We start from the raw sequence: 21,926 nt of genomic DNA on the forward strand, positions 1-21,926 counted from the left end.
GCCAAACTTCTAGTTTTTGAGGAGTGAGTTTTGGCTATTTCCTTCATAAATAAAAATGAGAGCATCATTCATGTTATGTGTCATACCCTGTATTCTTTTTGTACATAAAGAATGCCCTTCCTCCATTTGGGTAACCACGTAGCCAAACCATTGGCCTATGTGTTTATATTTAAAGTCCATCTTTCAAGTCTATGCTCTTACAACCTGCGTTATTCAGTTTGCCGGGGCACCTAGATCTCTCATTTTATTCTTTTTTGAAGAATCAGTGAACAGCTTCCTTTCCTCCCCTCCCCGCCCCCCACATTTTCTTGTGATGTTCAGGAAATGAGTCATATTTTTAAATATGGCTTTTTCAAATTTCTTTTGGGGATTTTAAGAATTTTTGGAGATGGGGGATCTGCATATCCATGAAGTGGGTTGTATTGCTTCTTCAATTCACAAGCATCATTTTGTATCATCAGATCCATATTCTATAAATATTCAGAAAGTTCCCATTATAAACTGAAAATAGAAATCTCACTCTTTTAAAATGTTCTGCTTTGGAGACTGATGGATCTAGTTCTTCTCCGGGTTCTTGGGAAATAATCTGTTCTGCACAGGTAATACCCAGACTACTCCCTACACAATCTTATTCTGGTTTATCTTTCCCTGGAGTCCTGTAAGTGGCCACTCTTGCCTTCTTTTTAGGTGTAATGTATGCTCCTGTGTGGAATTATCTCTAGTCTTTTTGTGAATTTAATTAGTCTTTGAAGGCTTCTTTAAAATTTCCTTTCCTTTGTCTCCTTTTTTCTACCCATTATTTTAGGACTTGGGATCTATCCACAATCAGTTGGCCATGCCCCCTCTCTCCGTGTCACTTTCAATAGCTCTTTCTTCTTCTCTAGTTCCCCTCCATGCACTTCACAGAGCTTTCCCTCTGGAGTTAGGCATATCCACCCAGGAGCATTTTCTCCTGAGAAGCTGCCTTCTCAGGCAGCAATCACCACACTCTGGCTTCTTTGTTTTCCTTTTCCTTTTTCCCACAACCAGCTGGAATCAATCATCCTTATTTCTCCTCTTCTTTCCTGAAGCTCTGCAAACTCCCTTCCTCTTTCCTGTCAGTCGCAGGTAGCTTCCTTGAGTCCATGTGAGCAAGTGTTCCCAACTCACCTTTCATTCTGCACCTTTGTAGGCAGCCCAGCTGGTCCTTCCTCCACGTTTTTATGATCTGCTCTTGGCCAGTCTGCTTATCCTTTTCCCTACAGAAGCCGCACATAACTTGGTAGTTATAATTTTATTCTCAAAAGGTGAATGACTTCACATTACACTCAAGTGATTTCTTGAACTTCATCTTGTGCAGGTCTTTAGCCTATAAAAAGAGCCTAGAAAAAAATATCTCAAACTTTTCTGGTTAATAGTTCGATTTCATATTTTCTCAGTCTAAACTACCTACTGGCCAACCATTATGGTTTTACCAAGATGGTTAATACCCAACCAAGTGGTAATGTAATTATGAGCAGGTCTTTAGATTGGACCTGCCCAGTGGATTTACCAGAAATAGTATCCTGACCCCCTTTTACCAATAAAGTCTCTAAAATAAATAGAATTTCTCTGGTGGTCTGAGTTGTCTTCACACTTCTCACTATTCATTTCTAGGAAGGTCTGTAAGTCTATACTTTGGGCTCATCCATAATGAATTGAAAATCCAGGTCTCGGACTGCAGGGGACTTCGAAGGCAGTGCATGGTTGCTAGTTCCACAGCCTGGCACTGGAGAACCGCTTACCACGTCCAGTTCTGCATAGTATTTGGATGAAAGCCAAGACTTTGGCATAGAGTTAGTTATGTGCCCCATTTCTGGTTGGTTTAGAATTCCTTTAAGTTTGGGGGCTTCATCGTTTTCAGTCTCCAGACCCATGGGTCGGGATTCTGTGTTTACACGAATGGTTGGTTTTATGGTCAGCAGAACCGGTGACTGTCTCATTGGTGCAGGAAGAGGCTTCCACACTTCCTACTTGTCCTTCGTACGAAGGCTCACTGAAGATAAACTGTGCCCACTCACCAACTTGCTTAGAACAGAGCCTTGTTTTCTCCTCGATGTTGAACGTCTTCACATCGTCACCCAGCTTGGAAATGGAAATCAGTTTGGTGAGTTAAACTGGTGATCCAAAAGGACACGAATGTTAACCAAGGAGTTATGTCCTACCCAGAGGAAGAGCTGAGGGCTCTGATGTGGGATCGTCATTGTAGCCACTGCTTTTAGGGGGTCTGCGTGGAGGGATGGGCATCAGAAGAATGAGCTCAAATCTGGTTGGGTTACTTCTTGTCCATGTAACCTTGGGTATGTTTCCCAAAATCTCTCTCAGCCTCAGTTTCCTAATATTATCTAATATTACTACCTATGTCACATGTTTTTTGTGGTGATTAAGTGAAAGGTACTTGAACATTTTTAATATTCCCCACAAATTTTATTTTTCCATAACATTTATATGGAACTTTATTATTTTAAAGTGCAACCATATTTATGTAACAGGTAAGGAAAGGATAGTCTAAAGAGCTTACACAAGTGTTAAGACAATTAGTGGCAGAGGAAGAACGGAACCCAGGGCTCTTGTCTCCCAGAGAAGGGAGTGAAGGGAGCTTGGAGGACTGTGGGAATGACTCTGGCCAGGTGAGTAGATTCTGAAAGACTAGGGACAGTAGAATGGGCAATAGGGTTCTTTGTGTGTGTCAGACGTGTGAGGAGAGTGGAATACAGAGTGAAGTACTAGTTGGCCCTATTCCCAGAGTGCCTGCTAAGCTGCAACTGCCCAAGGGAAGGGACCTTTGTTTATCCACAGATCCCCTCCCTCTTTTAACAAATGAGTTTTTGTGGGCTCTAGGGAAATCTAAGGAGCTGGGGGAGGTGAAGTTTTCCTCCCCTAAACCAGAAGAAGTGTATTCAGTGGGAATAATAGGGAGAAGGCTGGGGAGCAGGGCAAGGGGAGTTGCAGTGGTAGAGGACAGCACAATTCCATTCTTGGTGCCACCTGAACCTGGCCAGGTGGACAGAGAAGCTGTTCACAGTACAAATTCTTCCAGGTCAGCCACCATCTCTTCTACAGCCTGTTCTAAAGGCGGGGGCATCTCTTTTCAGAGCTATAAGGTGGTTGCTTCTTAATAACCTATAGTAAGACTTTCCCTGCAACATAATGGACTGAGACAGGAACTAGGAAGGGGAGGTGGCTAAATCCTTCACAGTTTTGTGTGTGTATGTTTTTTGTTTGTTTGTTTGTTTGTTTGTTTGGAGGACCACACATAGGTTTGCTTCTTCTGCAGTTTCTAGCATTTATCCTCAGTCCCTTATTCCCCTCTACCTGCATTGGCTGTGGGCATTTTAGGACCTCTACTTTGCCAGCCTCTTCTCCTCCCTGCTACCCCCACTAGGGTCCCTCAACTGTGATGTGTTTCACTGGGTTCATGGTTCATTTTGTTACCTGGGAAGACTATTCTGGTTTCTCCTTTATCCTTGGATTCCAAAGGGCTCAGGGCAGTGGTGTACTAGACCTAGAACATTCTGACTTGCAAGAGCCGAATGTTAATTTTGAGGGTATTTGTGAGCCAGTGGATAATCACGCTGAAATTGGCCAAGTTGGGAATGTTTGTTTACACCATGGGAGTTGGCCAATGTTATAAATCAAGGCTTCGCTCCCTGCTCCTCCCCCCCCCCCAGCCCTACCGCCCTCCTGTACAGCTGGAATCTACTAGCACACTGATATATAAGGGAATGCAGGATTCAGTGTAGTCCTGAGGAGCAGCTTCTTCTACTCAAGTCTCCAGAGTACCCGAGAGCACCCTGCGAAGATCCAGTGACCTAACACCAATTCAAGGAGTCCAACCCCTTTGGGTACTAAACACCTGGGGAGAGAGTAGTAGAGGAAACTAATACTGAGAAATACTCTGGGCTGGTGGTTGACCAGGTTTTTCCTCCAGGCTCCCAGCCACCATTGCCCTGGCAAGACTAGAGGGAACTGCTCAGGGGCAGAGTGGTCACATTCTTTAATGTGACAACAGGGACAGGCCCAGGGCTCCAAGCCTGCTTGGAACTCCATGCCAGACTCTCCCCTTTCCCTTCCTTATCTTTGGATGGCAATCTCACAAGATGTCTAACTGTCACTGATTTTCTAACCAAGGCATGTGGTGTTTGGCAGGTCCCCAAGCATCTGATTCTATGACTTTGAACTACCTTGACCTTTGTATGATCAGACCCTGGAGGAGGCACTACACATGGGTTCTGCTCCCCCCTTCCCCCCAAAAAACCCCTTTCTCTCTTGATCCTCCATCTCCAACTCCTCATTAAAACAAATCACAACACAACAAAACAAAAAATGAAAACACCAACCAAAGAGCATCAAAACCCCTTTAAAAGAGGAAACCCCAAACATCAGTCCCAGCCATCACCCCAGAGGAAAGCTAGCTTGCTGCCTTACACAAAATGACAGAAACACGCAGTCCAGAAAGTCTGAATCATGTATCCTTCCACGACTTCATCTGCACGAAAATAGACACTTCATCTGCTTCCATTTCTAGTTTTCCTGCCCAGAAGTCATTATCTTTTAAAGCTCATTGCTACAAGGGATGGTTTCTGGTGAGGGCAGCATGCAGTGCCAACTGGTAGGGTGCCAGGATAGGCCAGTACTGAACTGTCCCAGGAGAGGGAAAGGCTGAGGGCTGGTCTGGGATGTGGGAAGGAAGGACAACTGACACAGGACATGCTCTCAGAGATGACTAAGTTGAGTTCCTATGTTTGTACTTTCTGTTAGGGTCCAGAGAGGGCCATTGACCTGGCCTAAGTCATCCCTTGAATGGGTATGAGAGTGGGACAGAGATGGAGCATCATGCCCCAAAGTTCTACACCGGATGTGACAGTTGGCAGGGTTTGGACCAGCTGCCGCCCTTGCAGTAAATGCACTTGGTATTCAAGGGAACAGGGGCAGCTGATACATCACTTTGCAGGGGGAAGAAGAGCACAACAGGAGAATCGAAGGTGTAGATTCTCACCCTGTGCTGCCCTGCCAGTCATGTCTCAGGAAGGGCTCGGACTAGACCAGGGACTGACCAACTGTGGCCCAACGGCAAAATCCAGCCCACTGACTGTTTTTGTACAACCAACGTATTAAGAATAGCTTCTACATTTTCAAATGACTGAAACAAAATAAAAAGAATAACATTTTCATGACACGTTTTAAAATATTCCACATATAAGTGAAACCATACAGTATTTGTCTTCCTCTGACTTATTTCACTTAGCATCTGTAGGTCCATCCATGTTGTCACAAAAGACAAGATTTCATTCTTTTTTTATTGTTGTGTAACATTCTATAGTGGGTATGTACCACCTCTTCTTTATCCACTCATCTATTTATGGACAGCAATCTTCTTTTAATGCAGCCCAATGTTAGCTTGTGTTGTTGCTGGGGCATGCACGATATGGGAAGGGCACTAGTAGGTTGGGAGTCAAGACACCTGGGTTCTTTTCAAGTTCTTTAATTCATTTTCCCAACAAATGTTTATTGAGCCCCTACCACATACCATGCTCCAGGATACACTGGTGAGCAAAACGAACAGCAGAACCCCATGAGGGAGCAGGCGATGTACAGTCAAATGTGTCAGGCAATACCAGGGAGAAACCGAACAAACAGAAAGAGAGCTTGCTAAAGGATTGAAGGAGTTCTGACACTAGCTGTGTAGACTTGGTGGGGTCAAAGAGACTGATGCTGACCTGTTGTCTTCCAACAATCCTCAGACGAGCCCCAGGAGTTGGGGAAGGTGCCTTGGGGGTCTTCACAGGGTGCGGGTGAGAGGCAAATTGCAGGGGGGATCTGACTTGCCAGACCCTTTGTCTCTACTACACAGAGCAGTGCCTTAAAATTTGTTTTTTAAAAACTAGGCCTCTGGCTCTAGCCCCTGTGGCTCAGTGGATAGAGCTTCGGCCTGCGAACTGAAGGGTCCCAGGTTCGAATCCTGTCAAGGGCATGTACCTTGGTTGCGGGCACATCCCCAGTAGGGGGTGTGCAGGAGGCAGCTGATTGATGTTTCTCTCTCATCTGTGTTTCTAACTCTCTATCCCTCTCCCTTCCTCTCTGTAAAAAAATCAATAAAATATATTTAAAACAACAACAACAACCCCCCCCCCCCCAAAAGAAACAAAACTAGGCCTCTGTATAAAATTCTAATTGCTGGAAATGCTATATATATATATATATTTAAAAAGCTTGAGATCCTCTATATTGGATAGTCTCTGGGTTTTCCTCTAGCTTAAAGACTGCGAGAATTGCTAGAACTTTTTCATAGGAACTGCTAAGCCAGACCTCCTTCACTGGACTAGTGTCTAGTGCAACCATGAGTGTAGCATTTACATTCATTAGTGTGAATTTTTATCTTCTTAGTTTGGTCTACTGATCTAGTAGGCCAAGACAACTTTGCAACATTCATTCTAACAGCCTACACATTAGTGATACCTCCCAGCTTTGGTCTTTCTGCAAATCTGTTTTATGTGCTTTTTATATCTTCATCCAGGATGTTTGTAAAAATGTTGGTTATGATGGGGCTCAGGGCAAAGACCTTTGGTTCTTCAGGAAAGACTAACAGGTTATTCCTACCAGATTTGTATATGGCTATATAGACCCATCTAAGTTTAATAGCACCCAGCCAATAACTTCCCTTTTTGTCTCCATACCATTCATTTTCTATACTTCTTTAATGGCTACTGTCAATGGCTCTGAACTCTGGGGCAACAAGAAAAATAAGACTCAGGGGTTCACAGTGAATAGGCAAGAGAGAAATATAATCCAATAATCACAGCAATGTGATGAGGGCTAAAGACAGAGATGAACCAGGACTCTGGCAGGAAGTGCTCAGCTTTGCCTGGAAATGTCAGGAAGCCATCACCGATGATTTTAGTCAAAAAGGTAGCATGAGAAATGTCCAAAGCCATATGAAATCTAGATAGGTGACATCGATGGCATTCCTCTGATCTAGGAACTCAATAAATGCTTCTTGGATTTAATTGAAAAAGAAGGGAAGCATCTCAAAGGTCAGGGAGCAGAGGACATCTAGGTCAGAGAGGATGGAGGTGAGCTGAGGCCGTGGGAAGCTGGGCTCGGGCAGCCACAGTGGGAGTGCAGAGGAGAGACAGGAGGTAGCAGGGAAATCAGAAACTGTTGAAAATAGAGAGTGGGACGCAGAGCAAGGAGGGATCCAACCCTCCACCCTCTATGTTTTGCATCCTAGGCACCTGGGGGTGGCGCTGACAGTGCTATTAACCAGGATCGCCAGGAGGAGAATAGGTGTGTTTCATAGACCCCCCAGAAATTTGGTGGAATATACGTGTTCCCTACACTTTTTCCCCCTTCCGATTCTGACTCTGACTTCAGATTTCCACGGATAACTGCGGAATTGGCACGGGTGGCTTCCAGGTGTGTGCTGGGGGCAGGGAGGCTTGCCATTCTCTCCAAGGAATGCTTGCACCGGGTCATGCCCTCTTTAGTTTGAACTGGTTGAACCTAAAAGTTTAGCTTCAGTTTTGAAGTAGAGCCTGTATTTGCCTGCCAGACGCTTGTCTGTTAGGGTAGCCAACCCGTTCCTGTTTGCCCGGGACTTTCCCAGTTTTAATATGGAAAGTCCCGCCTCCTACAAGTAAATCCCTTTAGTCCCAGGCAAACAGGGGCAGTGGGTGTCCCTGGATGCACAGGACGTGATGCACACGGAGCACCCAGGCGGCACCGGCTGGGAAACGAAGTGTAGCTGGGAAATCCGCTGCCTACACTAAGAAGGGTGCCCGGGGCTGGGGCGGTAGCGGGGTGGGGCCGGGTGGCTTTGTGCGCTGTGGCCCCCTGGAGGTCACCCCAGAAAGTGCGCAGCGGAATAGAGGGGCTGGGAGCACAGGTCGGTCGTTGGTCGGTCGGTCGGACCAGCCATCTCTCCGCAGGGCTGAGCCAGGCCTCCCTTCATTGACTCTCCCGAACCCTTAAATAATTGAATGGAGAAATTCAAGAAGACACAGCAAAGAATCAGGCTGGGCTGTCCATCCCTCGGACCGCGGCTGCTCAGGTGCGCCGGCTCGGGGAGAACTGCTTTCCCCAGATGCGCCTGGTCACTGCGGGCATTTGAGGCTGCAGGAAGCTGGGCCATATCGGCAGAGCCGCAGTCCTGTATGAAAACGTTGGGCCAGTGCAACCAAACGACCATGAATATCCTGCAAGGGCGGTGGGCGAAGGAGGCAGGTGCAGGGTTTTCACTTTGCCTTTCTCCTGCCTCCCCTGCCTGGGCGCTCACTGGCAGGGAGGGTGCAGGCCGGGCCAGCCATGCTCCTGGCCTCCCGGACAAAGCGTAAGAAAATCGGTGGCAAATCGAATCCTAAATTTATTGGCGAGGCCAATAAATCCACCAACCCCCTCACGCCTCCTCTCCCTCCCCTCCGACCCCCCCCCAAAAAGGTTAAGTAGTTCCCACAGGGTGCTAGAAAAAGGGTTATTGAAAACAGCAGGGTTGTTTTGTGTGTTTTGTTTTCCTTAACTTCAGCAGTTCTGGTAAATCTCTGATCCAGCATCTAGTGGTTAACCACTGATACAGGAAATGACATTTAACGTTTTTATCACTCAGCCAGAAATGGAAGAACAAGGCGAGTCTGTGTTTAGGGAAGATGGATGGTTGCCCACCACCTTCATCTTAAAGGCACACCACTCCTTTTTCTGATTCCTGCTTGGGGTGTTGGTGGCTCACTCCCCCTGGGCCTGCTCGCTTCGGTGACAACAATGAAGCAGGAATGGCAGGGAGATGCTCCCAGCCTTGCTGCTCAGAGTGGGAATCCAAATGTCGCCGGCATTGGAGGGATTCAAACAGCGCTGCTTCCCCTTTCTCAGCAGCCGTTGCCCATGGGGACAGACAGGCAGGCAGGAAATGAGTGTGGACGCCTGTCCCAGGCCCTGGGCACCACAGCACCAGCTCCAGGGCCACCTATTTGGGGTGAGACTTTGAACAGAGCCCCTGTCGTAAGTGGAGGACAATCTACAGAGTGCCATTAACCACCCGAGACAACCAGCAAAGCAAGAGCGTTGAACCCCCGCAAACCACAGTGAGAGAAATGACATTTGGTTTCACTTGGCTGCTGGGTTCTTCTGGGTTTTTTTGTTGTTGTTGTTGCCCTTTTGGGGTGAGGTGTTTTGGGTGCAACTACAAAGTGAATTCCTTAGAAGAACAACAATAGCAGCAGCAGCGACGACAATAATGAACACGAACATGGTTGAGTGATAAATAGTCTAGATTCATGATCTTTACTCGCTCAAGGTCTAGAGCTGGTCAGGGCTATAGCCAGCCAGGATTTGAACCCATGTCTGTCTGTTGTCAAAATCGTCCTGCCCTATGGACATCTTACAGTAAGCACAGCTCTGGCCCCGCCTCCTTGCTCAGCCTCTGTCACTGGGCAAGGGATTGGCTGGAGCATCCTAGCAGTGGGCACCCTGGTGGGGTGGGTGGGCAAGATCAGTCAATGCATTGTTGGCAGAAATGTTTGTCTTCCCATATTAATTAAGGCCCAGATTCTCGATTAAAATTCCCCAGGTCCCTCCCTTATTATAGTAGGAACTAACATGATCCCATTTTTAAAAAAATTTAGATATGTTTTATTGATTTTTATAGAAAGAGGAAGGGAGAGGGATAGAGATAGTACATCGATAAGAAATGTCGTTTGGCTGCCTCCTGCAGGTCTCCTACTGGGGACTGAGACTGCAACCTGGGCATGTGCCCTGACCGGGAATCAAACCAATGACCTCTTGGCTCCTGGGTCAATGCTTAACCATTGAGCCACACCAGCCTAATGTGATTCCATTTTTATGAAATGAGTCATGCAGGTGCTGATTGTCCTCTTCCTTCACTCTGGCCACTTCCTGCATTGATTCCTCCCCTGCAAATGCCTCTCCAGGCGGGGTGGTGGAGTGGGTCAGTTCTGCTCCAGGAGGAAGGACAGTAGGGTCCAGGTGGGGCTGTGTCACCTGGTGAAGCTGACTGCTCTTCAAGAGTCACCTATTGATTTCTGCTCTGCATGGTTCTAGAGAGGATGGAGGTGATGGCCACTCACAGCCTCTCGGAGCCTCGGTTTATCCATCCTCGTACTTGCTCTGAAGAGGTACGAAATCTAAAGAGCTCTGAAAAGTGAATTTGTCCTTCCAAAGGTACACCCCTCTCTGTGCAAGGAAATAAGCTGCAGAGTTGCTGTGGATGGCTGTTACACCCCAAGGGGCTGAGCCCCACTTCACCTGTGTGGTTTTGTTCCAGAATGAGCTGAAGAGACTGATTTCCACCTGGGCTCAGGGAGGGGTGAGAGGTGAGTCCTCCCCAGGGCAAGGATCTTCTCCAAGACCTATCTCTTCTCCTCCACACCTCCTCCTCTGCAGAGCTTTCCCTGGAAGACCAAAGTGAGTGATCAGAGATCTGTCTAGGTGACAGATGCTAAGCGTTGTTTCCTGTGCAGGGCACTGGAGAGCAAAGACCAGTCCAGCAGGTTCTCTGAGCTCAAGAAATTACAGTCTACTCAGTGATGCCCATCTCTGGCTGCCCACTACAGTCATTTGGGGAACATACAAAACCCATGTCCAGACCCACCTTAAGAGCTTCTCCTTTAATTGGCATTTGTACTTTTTAAATAAAGTCCTTAAATGAGCAGAGTAGAGAGCCAGTGATCTAGATAGAGATACAGATAAGATAAAATGACAAACACCAAAACTGCAACACAGACTAATATATGCTCTGACTTTGGCAAATACAAGTTGCTATGGGAACACGTAGTTCGGACCACTTACCCAGCCTAGAAAGAGTTAGGGAGATTTTTGATGTAGGAAACAACACAGCTGAGATTTAAAGAGCGGGAATAAACCAGATGAGTCAGGATGGAGGGGGCTGGGGGGGGGGGGGGGGAGGTTAAGAGGATTTCCAGGGAAAGCAAGGAGTATTTTCTGAGTCCAGGAGTGTGGCTGGGAAAAGCTGAGTGGGAAGCCCAATGATAAAGCTGAGGAAGGGACCAGGAGCCCCGTCACAAAGGACATTGAAGGCAATATTTGGAACTTTGGACTTTATCCTGAGGGCGACAGGAGCTAATGAAGAGTGACACTCAGAGAAGGGACTGTGATCCGTCGCACAGTGTGAGAACCAGATAGGAAGGGAGCCAGACAGAGGTGGAGAGGAAGTTAGAACACGCTTTGGTGATGGTTTTTGAACTATGTTAGTGGTTGTAAGAATAGCAAGTGGTGTGTGGATTTGAGGGATATTAGAACACAGAATCAATTCAATATGGGGAGTAAAGGGACAGAAAAATCAAGGATGACTTCCGGGTTTTTGTCATGGACAATGGGATGGATGGAGGTGTGTTCCCTGGGTTGGCCATACAGAAGGCTCTCTAAGAAAGTAAGGAAAGTGGGAAGGATTGCCTACCAGCTGCTCATGCAGAGAGCTAGAGGCTGGGCCTCTGCTGACAGCTCGAGTCTCCACCACCGGTGGCTCAGAGCTCCTGGGAGCATCATATCTCAGGGGAATGATTAGGGTGTTTACTTCATTCTTTGCAGCTTGTCAGCCTATTTAGATTCTTATGTATCCTTCTCCCCTCCTGATCCCCTTCCCCCACACACACACTCAAGATGCTCATTTCCCCAGTTAGATTAACCCCCAGATACTGATGGAATCTTAAGCACAAGCAATAATAATTGATTTGCATTTTCTATGACCTATTGCCTAAACTCTATCTTACTCCTCTAAGTAAAACTCTTCCTCCCTCCCTTCCTCCCTCCCTTCCTCCCTCCCTTTCTCTCTTTCTTTCTTTCTTTCTTCCTTTCTTTCTTTCTCTCTTTCTTTCTTTCTTTCTTTCTTTCTTTCTTTCTTTCTTTCTTTCTTTCTTTCTTATTATATAGGTTACTAGAGGCCCAGTGCACAAAATTCATGCACTGGTAGGGTCCCTAGCGGCTGCCAGCTACTCCCTACCTTCTCCCAGCCCTGCCCTCTGGTCAAACTCCCGGGCAACTCCCAGTTGAGGGGACAATTTGCATACTGAACTTTTATTATATAGGATTATACAACTCTATAATACATCATCTGTATATTATATTGTGTGTTCACCACAAAGTTTCTAAGTAAAACCTTTCAGCCCCCATCTACCCATATATGAAATCTTTTCATGATACCTAAAAATATCTTTTACATTTCTGTTGACAAGTTCAGGTCTCTATAGGCTCCCTATAGACTCTGTCTTCCCTGCCCCAGGCACTTGCCCCCTCTAAGAACTCCCACTCATTTCTTCTCCCACACAGTTCTGTGTCTCCACTCCCTGTAAGCACTGATGCCAACTTCAAAGATCATTGTCCTCTCTTCCCTGTTTTGTGGGCTGCCTTAATCAGTTCTGGCTACTCTAACAAATTACCACAGACTGGGTGGTTTAAGCAATGAACATGTATTTCTCACAGTCTGGAGGCTGGAAGTCCAAGATCAGGGTGCCTGCATGGTCAGGCTCCGGTGAGGACCCTCTTTCAGGTGACAGACTGCCTGCTGACTGGCAAAAAGAGACCAAGAAAGCTGTCTGGGGTCCCTTTTATAAGGGTACTAATTCCATTATTAGCTCCACCCTCATGACCGTATCACCTCCCAAAGGTGTGGATAGAGACCAGAGTGCTCTGGAACTCATTAGGTATATTTAGCAATATCCCAACTCTTTTTTCTCCTGGGCAGGTGGTAGCTTTGATCTTTCTGCCAGGCTTGGGTTTAGATGTGGCCAGTGAAAGTAAGCAGAGAGGATGACTGGTACTTCCAGGTGGCAGGTTTAAAATCTGGTGCTTCCTTTGCCATATTCTCTTTTCCTTTGTTCTAGAAGGAGGCCAATGATGATGAAAGCAGAGTCACCTACGAAGGACACAAGGATGAGCAAGAAGCAGGCCTCTATAAGCCACTGGGATTGGGGGTCAGCTGCTAATGCAGCATAACTTAGTTTATCCTGATCAATACAGGGGTCTGTCAAGAACTGTGAGAAATATAAAACCGAGATTTTATGTTGCATGGAAGCTAGCAGCTAAGTTGCCAAAGTTACAGGGATGCTGGCAGAAGACACGAGATACCTGTGTCAGAGATCAAGGATTTTATTCCTCACAGCACAAGAATCATGAGCCTCATTGTTACATTGGTTTTCCTTGCCCCCCTCCCTCACCTTTTCCTACTGGGACAATGTAGAATGGCCCAGATCAATGCTTCACCCAGTGGGTTGGTGTCACAGCTGAGGAACCCCAAGCTTAGGAAACCCGGGTGTTTTTTTTAAATAATGAACTGCAAGCCAACATCCCCCCTTTGTCCTGGAAGGATATTGTCTTTATTATGCTGGAAAGCAAACAAACTTCCCCTACACTCTGGAGGGAGTCATTGTCTCTACTTTCCAAAGATTCTCACTGAAAAACATTCTTGAAAAGATACTTTGGAACAAAATTTGTCAGTGCCTCTGTGTGGAAGAAGTGCAGAAATATGAGACTCATGGAGAATTGTCTTTCAACAATGTCTTTGGGAGGATTTTGGAGGCTGTGTCAAGGAGACCGGCCTTTATCTAGTAGGCAGTGGGGAGCCATCAAAGCTTCTAAAATGTGGTATGGAGAATAGAGGATGGATTGAAGAAAGAGAACACTAGTACTAGAGCTAGGAGAAGATTAGGATTAAACACTTAGATTGGGGAATTTGAACATCTGAAGGGAGCCCAAACCACTGGGTTGATCTCTACTTGGGTAAATTCTGTAACCTTCAAAGCTCAGATCAAAGGGCATCTGGTTTGGTAGTTTTTCAAAAGCAGAAGCTTTTTGTCAAAGCAGAATAATGCAGACTTGCAACCAATAAAACAGATGGAAGGTGATAAACTTTTTGACACAATAATGGGAGCCCTGGAGCCCTGGCCCTCAGCTCCCCCTGTCCCAGCAGATACCCCGAGACTTCTCCTGGAGCCCTCGGTAGCCACAGACTATACTTGTTGACAAGTTCAGGTCCCCATAGGCTCCCTATACACTCTGTCTTCCCTGCCCCATTGGCCCAGGCAGAATTAACTGCTTCTTCTCTGTTCTCTCAACAGCTTGATCTTTTTTCTGTTTTCTTGATTAAGGTATTACATATGTGCCCTTATTCCCCCATTGCCCCCCCACCCCCCGCCGCTCATGCCCTCACCACCTGGTGTCTGTGTCCATTGGTTATGCTTATATGCATGCATAAAAGTCCTTTGGTTGATCTCTCCCCCTTACCCCACCCTCCCCTGCCTTCCCTCTGAGGTTTGAGCATCTGACCGATGCTTCTCTGTCTCTGGATCTGTTTTTGTTCATCAGTTTATGTTGTTCATTATAATCCACAAATGAGTGAGATCATGTGATATTTGTCTTTCGCTATCATAATGCTCTCCAGCTCCATCCATGCTCTTGCAAATGGTAGGAGTTCCTTCCTTTTTACAGCAGCATAGTATTCCATTGTGTAGACGTACCACAGTTTTCTAATCCATTCATCTGCTGGTGGGCACGTAGGCTGGATCTTATGGAGAGAGCAGCATTTGTCACCTTGACATGTTTGCAGAAAGCATCCTTAACTTTCATCTCTGTATTTCCCAGTGCTCAGCACAGTGCCTAACCCCCTTGAAGGCTGCCAACCTATGTTTGCTGAATTGAACTGATGTGAAAAACACATCAATGAAATAATGATAGAATTACGTTTTTGGGTAAAGCTTTGCACTTTAAATTTAATGAAATACGACACAATACCTGAGGCTTAAACATGGGCAAGTAAGAATCAAGAAAATAGAAAGATAACCTTTTCTATAGTGAAAGTTTCAGTTTTAGGTTGTTTTAGTTTGCCTAATGTCCCAACAGATGCTTATTCAAGACACAAAGAGCTTTTTCTTAGAAAGGAGACCGCAGTCCAAATAAATAAAATCCTTCAAATTAGAGTAAGAAGATTGCCAGACCTTCCTCAAGAACTTAAATCCATTCAGTCACCTGTGTTTACTCTGCCAACTGATGCCAGCAGGATATTAACTTTAGAAAAAACTAAATAATAATAAAAAGGAAGTTGAACATGTCCTATCTAGTTGTTATAGCTGAGTGGAGTCCGCAGGTGACTTGGTGACAACAGTTAATGGTATCTCAGAGGACTCTGCATTTTCATGGGGCTTCATACTTTTTAGGATATGAATCCAGAAATGAATTCTACAGTGGGTAGAATTTCTATTATTCCTGTCTGGTTGTGTCTTGGTCACTGTGTCTGTCTGAATTAGAGTGAGGAGGGAGAGAGGGAGAGACATACCCAAGATCCCATTGTGAGGATGGATCCAGGCTTTGTAGGGCTGGAACTTAGGCAATGTTTGGATCTCTTGCTAAATAGAAGAATGCGAAATTAGATAGGAAAAGTGAATGTTTATTCAAAATGAGAACAGAAGCCATAGCAATAATATTTTTATTAACTAACTACTGGACACACCTGTATAATGTTATTTTAAAAGTTATTTTAGCCAGGTGGCTCAGTTGGTTGGAGCGTTGTCCTGTACACAAAAAGGTTTCAGGTCTAATTCCTGGTCAGGGCACATACCTAGGCTGCCGGTTTGATCCCCAGACGGGGTCTGTTGGGGACGCAACTGATTGATATTTCTCTCTCTCTCTCTCTTTCTCCTCTCTCACTTTCTCAAATCAACAAAAAACATCTTCAGATGAGAATTTTAAAAAGGCTATTTTAGCTATACTTTGTGTTTTCATATGACAACAATTTTGTGGTCTGAGAATGCAATGCTTTGTGAAAGTGAAGGGAGGTAGGTCCCTAAAGAAAAACTTGGGGCTGTTGGCAGAAGAAGGGGGAGTAAATGTTAAAAAGGCAAATGACAATTGTCTGCTCTATACGTGAGCACAGTGGTCACCAGTTCTAGGCCCTTGTTCTCTGGGATCCTCCGACTTCCTTGTCTGGGATAAGTCAGAATCCATGGGGTAGAAGAGGACACGCAGGGCTCTTTCCTGAAGGCTGGCTGGCAGCTGGGCCAACTCCAAACTCTGCTCTTCTCTCCTGGAGGAGAAAGTTGGTATAAACAACAATTTTAGATGAGCTGCCGAAGCGTGGGGAGAAATATGGGCCCAAGGATTGTCCTGAGCTATCAGGCCTCTAAGAAAAATTAGTGCTCAAATGATCTTTGCCTCCCAGCAGGTGCTGAGAGGAGCATCAGAGGACCCCAATTGAGCATCTGACCATTCCCAGGCCAGTAAGGTCTGTGCCTTTTCTTTCCTTCCAATCTCTGCACCCAGATGTCTGGTGAGTGACTGGTGAATGAATTTGGCAATAGTTCCACTTCCTGGCTGCCTAATAAGAAATCTCAGGCCATTTGATTTGGTAATGACTGGAAAGCAGAGAAAAGTGATTTTTGTTCTTTATTCCTGGGAAAGGAAAACATAAAAAAATCACTGTTTTTTCTCCAGGACTCCATAGTTTTCAGAGAGGTCTGACCACTGGTGGGCCCACAAATCTGATATAATTAAAGCCTAATAATGGCCATTCACCCAATCAAAGCGTAATATGCTAATGATATGCTAAGGATGCTCAACTTCTTGCTATGATGTGCACTGACCACCAGGGGACAGATGCTCTGACCAGTAGGTTAGCTTGCTGCTGGGGTCCAGTGGATTTGGGACTGAGTGAGATGGGCCGGACATGCCTTGGAGCCCTCCCGTGGTACCTCCCTGGCTGGCCAACCTCCCTTGTCCCTCCCCGGCCCTAATCCTGCATAGGTGGGGTCATGGCTGTCAAGTGCAGTGGTGGTGGCAGGAGCCTCTCCCACCTCTGCAGTCGGACATCACCTGAGGGCTCTTGGACTGTGAGAGGGTGCAGGCCGGGCTGAGGGACCCCCACCTCACCACCAAGTGCACGAATTTTGTGCACTAGGACTCTAGTTTTTTCATATAAAGACTGAGCAGACTTCAACCAGATTCAATCTCTCTCTCTCTCTCTCTCCATCATCTCTGTGATTCAGGAAAGATCTGTGATGAAATTAGACATTACTAATGTTCTCCAGAGTGCAGCTTAGTTGGGAAAAGAGGGAATCACAGGAAGCAACTGTAACTGGTCCCTTGTTTGAGAAATGCATAGCCTGTAATGATTACTCTACTTGACCTTTGTCTTACACAATATTTTTAGGGTTTTTTTTTTTTTTTTTTTTTTGCTTTGAGTACAGGCATAGAATGTTTTGCAGTATGGTGGTTTATAATTATTTTGTGAAAAATGTATTTGGTCTTTGAAGACATAATTTATGTACATCAATGGCGATAATTTAAAGATTTTATATACTAACTAGATGCTCGGTGCACAAAAATTTGTGCACTCGGGGGGGGGGGGCATCCCTCAGCCCGGCCTATGCCCTCTTGCAGTCTGGGACCCCTTGGAGGATGTCCACCTGCTGGCTTAGGCCCTGGGGGATCAGGCCCAAGCTGGCAGTCAGACATCCCTCTGGCAGCCCTCGGGGGATGTCCACTTGCCAGCGGGGAGCAGGCCTAAGTTGCAGTTGGACATCCTTAACGCTGCTGAGGAGGCGGGACAGGCTCCCACCACCACCATTGTACTGGCAGCCGTCAGCCTGGCTTGTGGCTGAACAGAGCTCCCCCTGTGGGAGCGCACTGACCACCAGGGGGCAGCTCCTGCATTGAGCGTCTGCTTCCTGGTGGTCAGTGTGTGTCATAGTGAACAGTCATTCCCAGTCATTCTGCTGTTAGGGTCAATTTGCATATTACCCTTTTATTATATAGGATAGAGGCCTGGTGCATGGGTGGGGGCTGGCTGGTTTGCCCTGAAGGGTGTCCCGGATCAGGGTGGGGTCCCGCTGGGGTGCCTGGGTAGCCTGGGTGAGGGGCTGATGGCTGTTTGCAGCTGGTCACACCCCCTTCAGGGTGGGGATCCCCACTGGGGTTCCTGGCCAGCCTGGGTGAGGGTCTGATGGCTGTTTGAAGGCTGGTCAAGCCCCCCCAGTGGGGACCCTCACCCCATGGAGGTTTGGCCAGCCTGGGTGAGGGGCTGATGGCTATTTTCAGGCTGGCCACAACCCCTTTAGGGTGGGGGGTCCCCACTAGGGTGCCTGGCCAGTCTGGGTGAGGGGCTGAGGGCTGTTTTCAGGCTGGCCAAGCCCCCTGGCAATGGAAGCTCCCAGCCTCTCCTTTTTTTCTTTTTTCTTTTTTTAATTCTGGGATTTATTTACCTTCTATAATTGAAACTTTGTAGCCTTGAGAGGAGCTCAGAGCCTGCCAGGGCGGGCGGGAGGGAAGCTTGGCTTCCTCCATCACCAGGGTCAACCCAAGCCTCCTGCTCGCTCCAGCTCCATGGCCAAGGCTGGCTGAAAGCAGGTGTCTGGGGTTTATTTATCTTCTATAATTGAAACTTTGTTGCATTGAGTGGAGCTCAGAGCCGGCCGCAGCAGGCAGGAAGCTTGGCTTCCTCCATCATTGGGGCAACCAAGCCTCCTGCTTGCTCCAGCTCCGTGACTGCTGGCCGCCATCTTGGTTGGGTTAATTTGCATATAGTCGCTCTGATTGGCTGGTGGGCGTGGCTTAAGGAATAGCAAAGGTATGGTCAATTTGCATGTTTGCCTTTTATTAGTATAGATTATTAACCAGTCTAACATTTTTCTCTAAGATAGAGGTCAGAGCTAAAATAAAAACATTGATGACTCAGTTGGAACTTTTACATTATCACAGCATTAGTTGCATCTGATTTGACAACTTGAGCTTCTCTTGATTGATTATCTCTTACTTAGGTTCTTGATGCCAAGTTCCACTGGATGGCTGTGGCAGCTGAAAGGGTCTTTCTCACTAATGGGCATATGGCAGCTGTTGGCATCTTCAGAAGAGCTATGGAGAAGCACAGTAAACACCAGTGACACTTTAAATCCTTATCAAGTGTACACTTTAAATCCTTATCTGACTGAACTGAGATACAGTGGTGGCTAATGCAAATAAGGGGAATGGTGCTAGAGTGGGGGGAACCAAAGACTTATTTAAATGATTCTCAAATCTTCATCCCAGGTTTACCATTCAGAACATCCCCTGCCTCTTGCCAAGGATTGACAGCTCCTCCTCATGGAACCATGGAACACACCCTCCTGGAATTGTTGAGATGCACGTGATGGCATGGCAAGATTTAGATAAAGGTGCCATGTCCAGGGAGTCTCATGATGGGATGATGAACTATATCCTTTTTCAAGAAGTAAAAGTGTAAAAATATTCATATATCAAAAGAGAGCCAGAGAATCAGGCTACTTGAGGAAACTTAACAGCTGTAAATCATCCCAGCAGAAGATAAATTCATTCTATCATCTGGAGAGAAACCTAATCTTCAGTCTATGTCATTCCATGGAGATAGGAGGGTATGGCTCATAGTCTTCCATCTTTAAAATCCATTAAGTTGCATTTAAAATTATAGAATTCACATATATTCTGTGTAGCTAGTAAAATAACATGAAGAAGGAGGAACATTAAGCATCTTTCTCATCATCTCTGCGCCTCTAAAGTAAGCAATGATAATGATCTATTATGTACCTTTTCACATTTTTCCCAAGTGAATACAAATATAGATATATTATTTTGAGTTTTTAAAATTGGGATCACACTGTATACAGTTTTATGCAACTTGTATTTTTTTAACACAACAATTTGCTATGAATATCCCTAAGTCATTCTTTTTAATAGCTTTCAGCAATCCATGGTATAGATGTACAAAAATTTATTTAATCTCCATTGGGTGAATATTCAGGGAGTTTCTAAGTTTTCACCTTTGGAACTAATGCTGCAATAAATATTTTTTAAAATACAGCATGATGAACTAGTACTGTTTTTCCTCCATAGGACCTATTCCTAGGGGTGGGATTGCTGGGTCAAAGTTTATGTGTACTTGAATTTTTAGTAGCTATGGCCAGCTTGCTTTCCAAAAAGGTGTAGCAATTTCCATTTCAATAGCAATGTGTGAGGATGCTTGCTAGCTCCAAATGCTATAGGTTTTTATTAAAAAAATGTTTAAAAATTTTTTGTCAATCTAACAGGCAGGAAAAATGGCATCTCCTTATTTTCCATTTTCCTACCTACCAGTGAAAGATGAGCATTTTTCATGTTTATTGGCCATTTGGAATTCCTCCTGTGTGAATTGCATTCTATTGTGTTCAGTTGGATATTATTCATTATGTGTTACAGATATTTTTTTCCCAGCTATCATTTGATTTTGACTTTGTTAGCCTTTGTCTTTTGTCAAAACCTATTTTTAAAATTATGTACTAGGTTTATCTTTTGTAAATATTTTAAAATTACTCAAGTAATAATATTTTTTATGTAAAGTCATTAAACATAATAAACTGAAATAAGAGAATAAAAATCACCCATTAGCATACCACCCACAGATAACTATTTATATTTTGGGGGATATACCGCCTGTCTTCTTCACACATTTCACTCCTCTCCACTGTTGAATAATAATTTTAAAAACGACAAAAAATATCACCACTGAAGTAGATAACTGTGAATGAGTATACTGATCAGACGAGAATGGAAAATGTAAATGTGAGATCCTTTTCATAGCTATATAAGACATTTATTTTTTTTAAAGTTATTTTTATTGATTTCAGAAAGAAAGGGGAGAGAAAGAGAAACATCAGTGATCAGAAAGAACCATTGATTGGCTGTCTCCTGCCCAACCCTCACTGGGAATCCAGCTGGCAACCCAGGCATATGCCCTGACCAGGAACTGAACTGTGACCTCCTGGTTTATATGTTGATACTCAACCACTGAGACATACTGGCTGGGTGCTATATAAGGAATTTATGTAATAGATGGTGAGTGATAGGTAGTACTGATCAGGAGGGAAATTGATTGTTCATATTGTAACAATTCTAAAAGGCACATTTTTTCTCATCTTACTAGTAATCTCTCTGAAATCAGGAAATAGCTTATAAGCAATGGTGGCTCACAAACACCGTAGGCCAGGCAACAGTCAGAATGTAGTCATTGTTGTATGCACATGTGTGAACTTGTTCATAGCTTTTTACAATGTCTACACTTCACTTGAGTTGTTCTCCCTGTTCGTAGTACAAATGTTGAATTTAACTGCTGTTTGAAATGTGTTCAGAAAGATCATGCTATGATTATATTATGTCCTAAACAATACTACCTAAGGCGGGAGAAATGGGCAAATTCTAGATTTCAAGATAACTAGAGGCTTGTGTGACTAATTTATGTAGTGCACATGACTGTCCTTAATACATTATCTGTACGTAATGGCATTAAAATAATGGTGCAACTTACAATTGATGGTGTCTTAAATTTAAGGTATATGGTAGTAAATTGTTTGGTTACGTAATATATATGGGAAATATATTTTTTCAAGAGGTTCTACTATGTGGCTATGCTTATTTGGGGATATTTCATGTATTACAAATAAGATATAATGAGTGAAATTAGACAAGCATGACCTAATCAAAAATAGCATCCCACAAGATACTTGAAGAAGCTGAGGTGATTAAAAAAAAAAAAAAAAAAAAGGATAGGATTGCATAGTTTTGACATGCTTGTGACCTGAGAGAAAGGCAAGCACTTGATGGATTTTGGGAGGAGTTTTCTACTAAAGTCAGTGACATAGATTGCATGGTAAAGTGTTTGAGTTATGGATAAGAGGAGATGTTGCCTTGATCTTATGAACTCAGGAGCTTCTTGGTTATTTCTCCAGTTAATGTGGATGAAGTAGAATAAATAATTCGTAAGTTCATGTCGCTCCTTCTGTTCTGCCTGTCAGCATGGCAGCGTGGAAGCAGCCCTGGACTATGAGATGGTATAATCATTCTCTGGGAGGGTTGGTCAGTCACTGGCTTTCATGATGGAAACCTGTGGCTCTTCCTGTCCCTCAATTCAA

General features: G+C 45.0%; 1 long non-coding RNA gene across 2 annotated transcripts; it reads left to right on the forward strand.

Annotated features, from left to right (window-relative positions):
* The first annotated feature begins 1,953 nt into the window (after positions 1-1,953).
* Positions 1,954-20,651, forward strand: LOC118651158. Of its 2 annotated transcripts, none has more exons than XR_004966129.1 (3): positions 1,954-2,125; positions 16,196-16,303; positions 18,789-20,651. It is a non-coding gene; the product is annotated as an uncharacterized LOC118651158 (long non-coding RNA). The 2 variants fall into 2 exon arrangements; XR_004966128.1 differs by having other exon boundaries at positions 19,057-20,651.
* The last annotated feature ends 1,275 nt before the right edge of the window (positions 20,652-21,926 follow it).

Source organism: Myotis myotis, unplaced genomic scaffold (assembly GCF_014108235.1).
Source record: "Myotis myotis isolate mMyoMyo1 unplaced genomic scaffold, mMyoMyo1.p scaffold_m19_p_3, whole genome shotgun sequence".
NCBI classification, from domain to species: Eukaryota; Metazoa; Chordata; class Mammalia; order Chiroptera; family Vespertilionidae; genus Myotis; species Myotis myotis.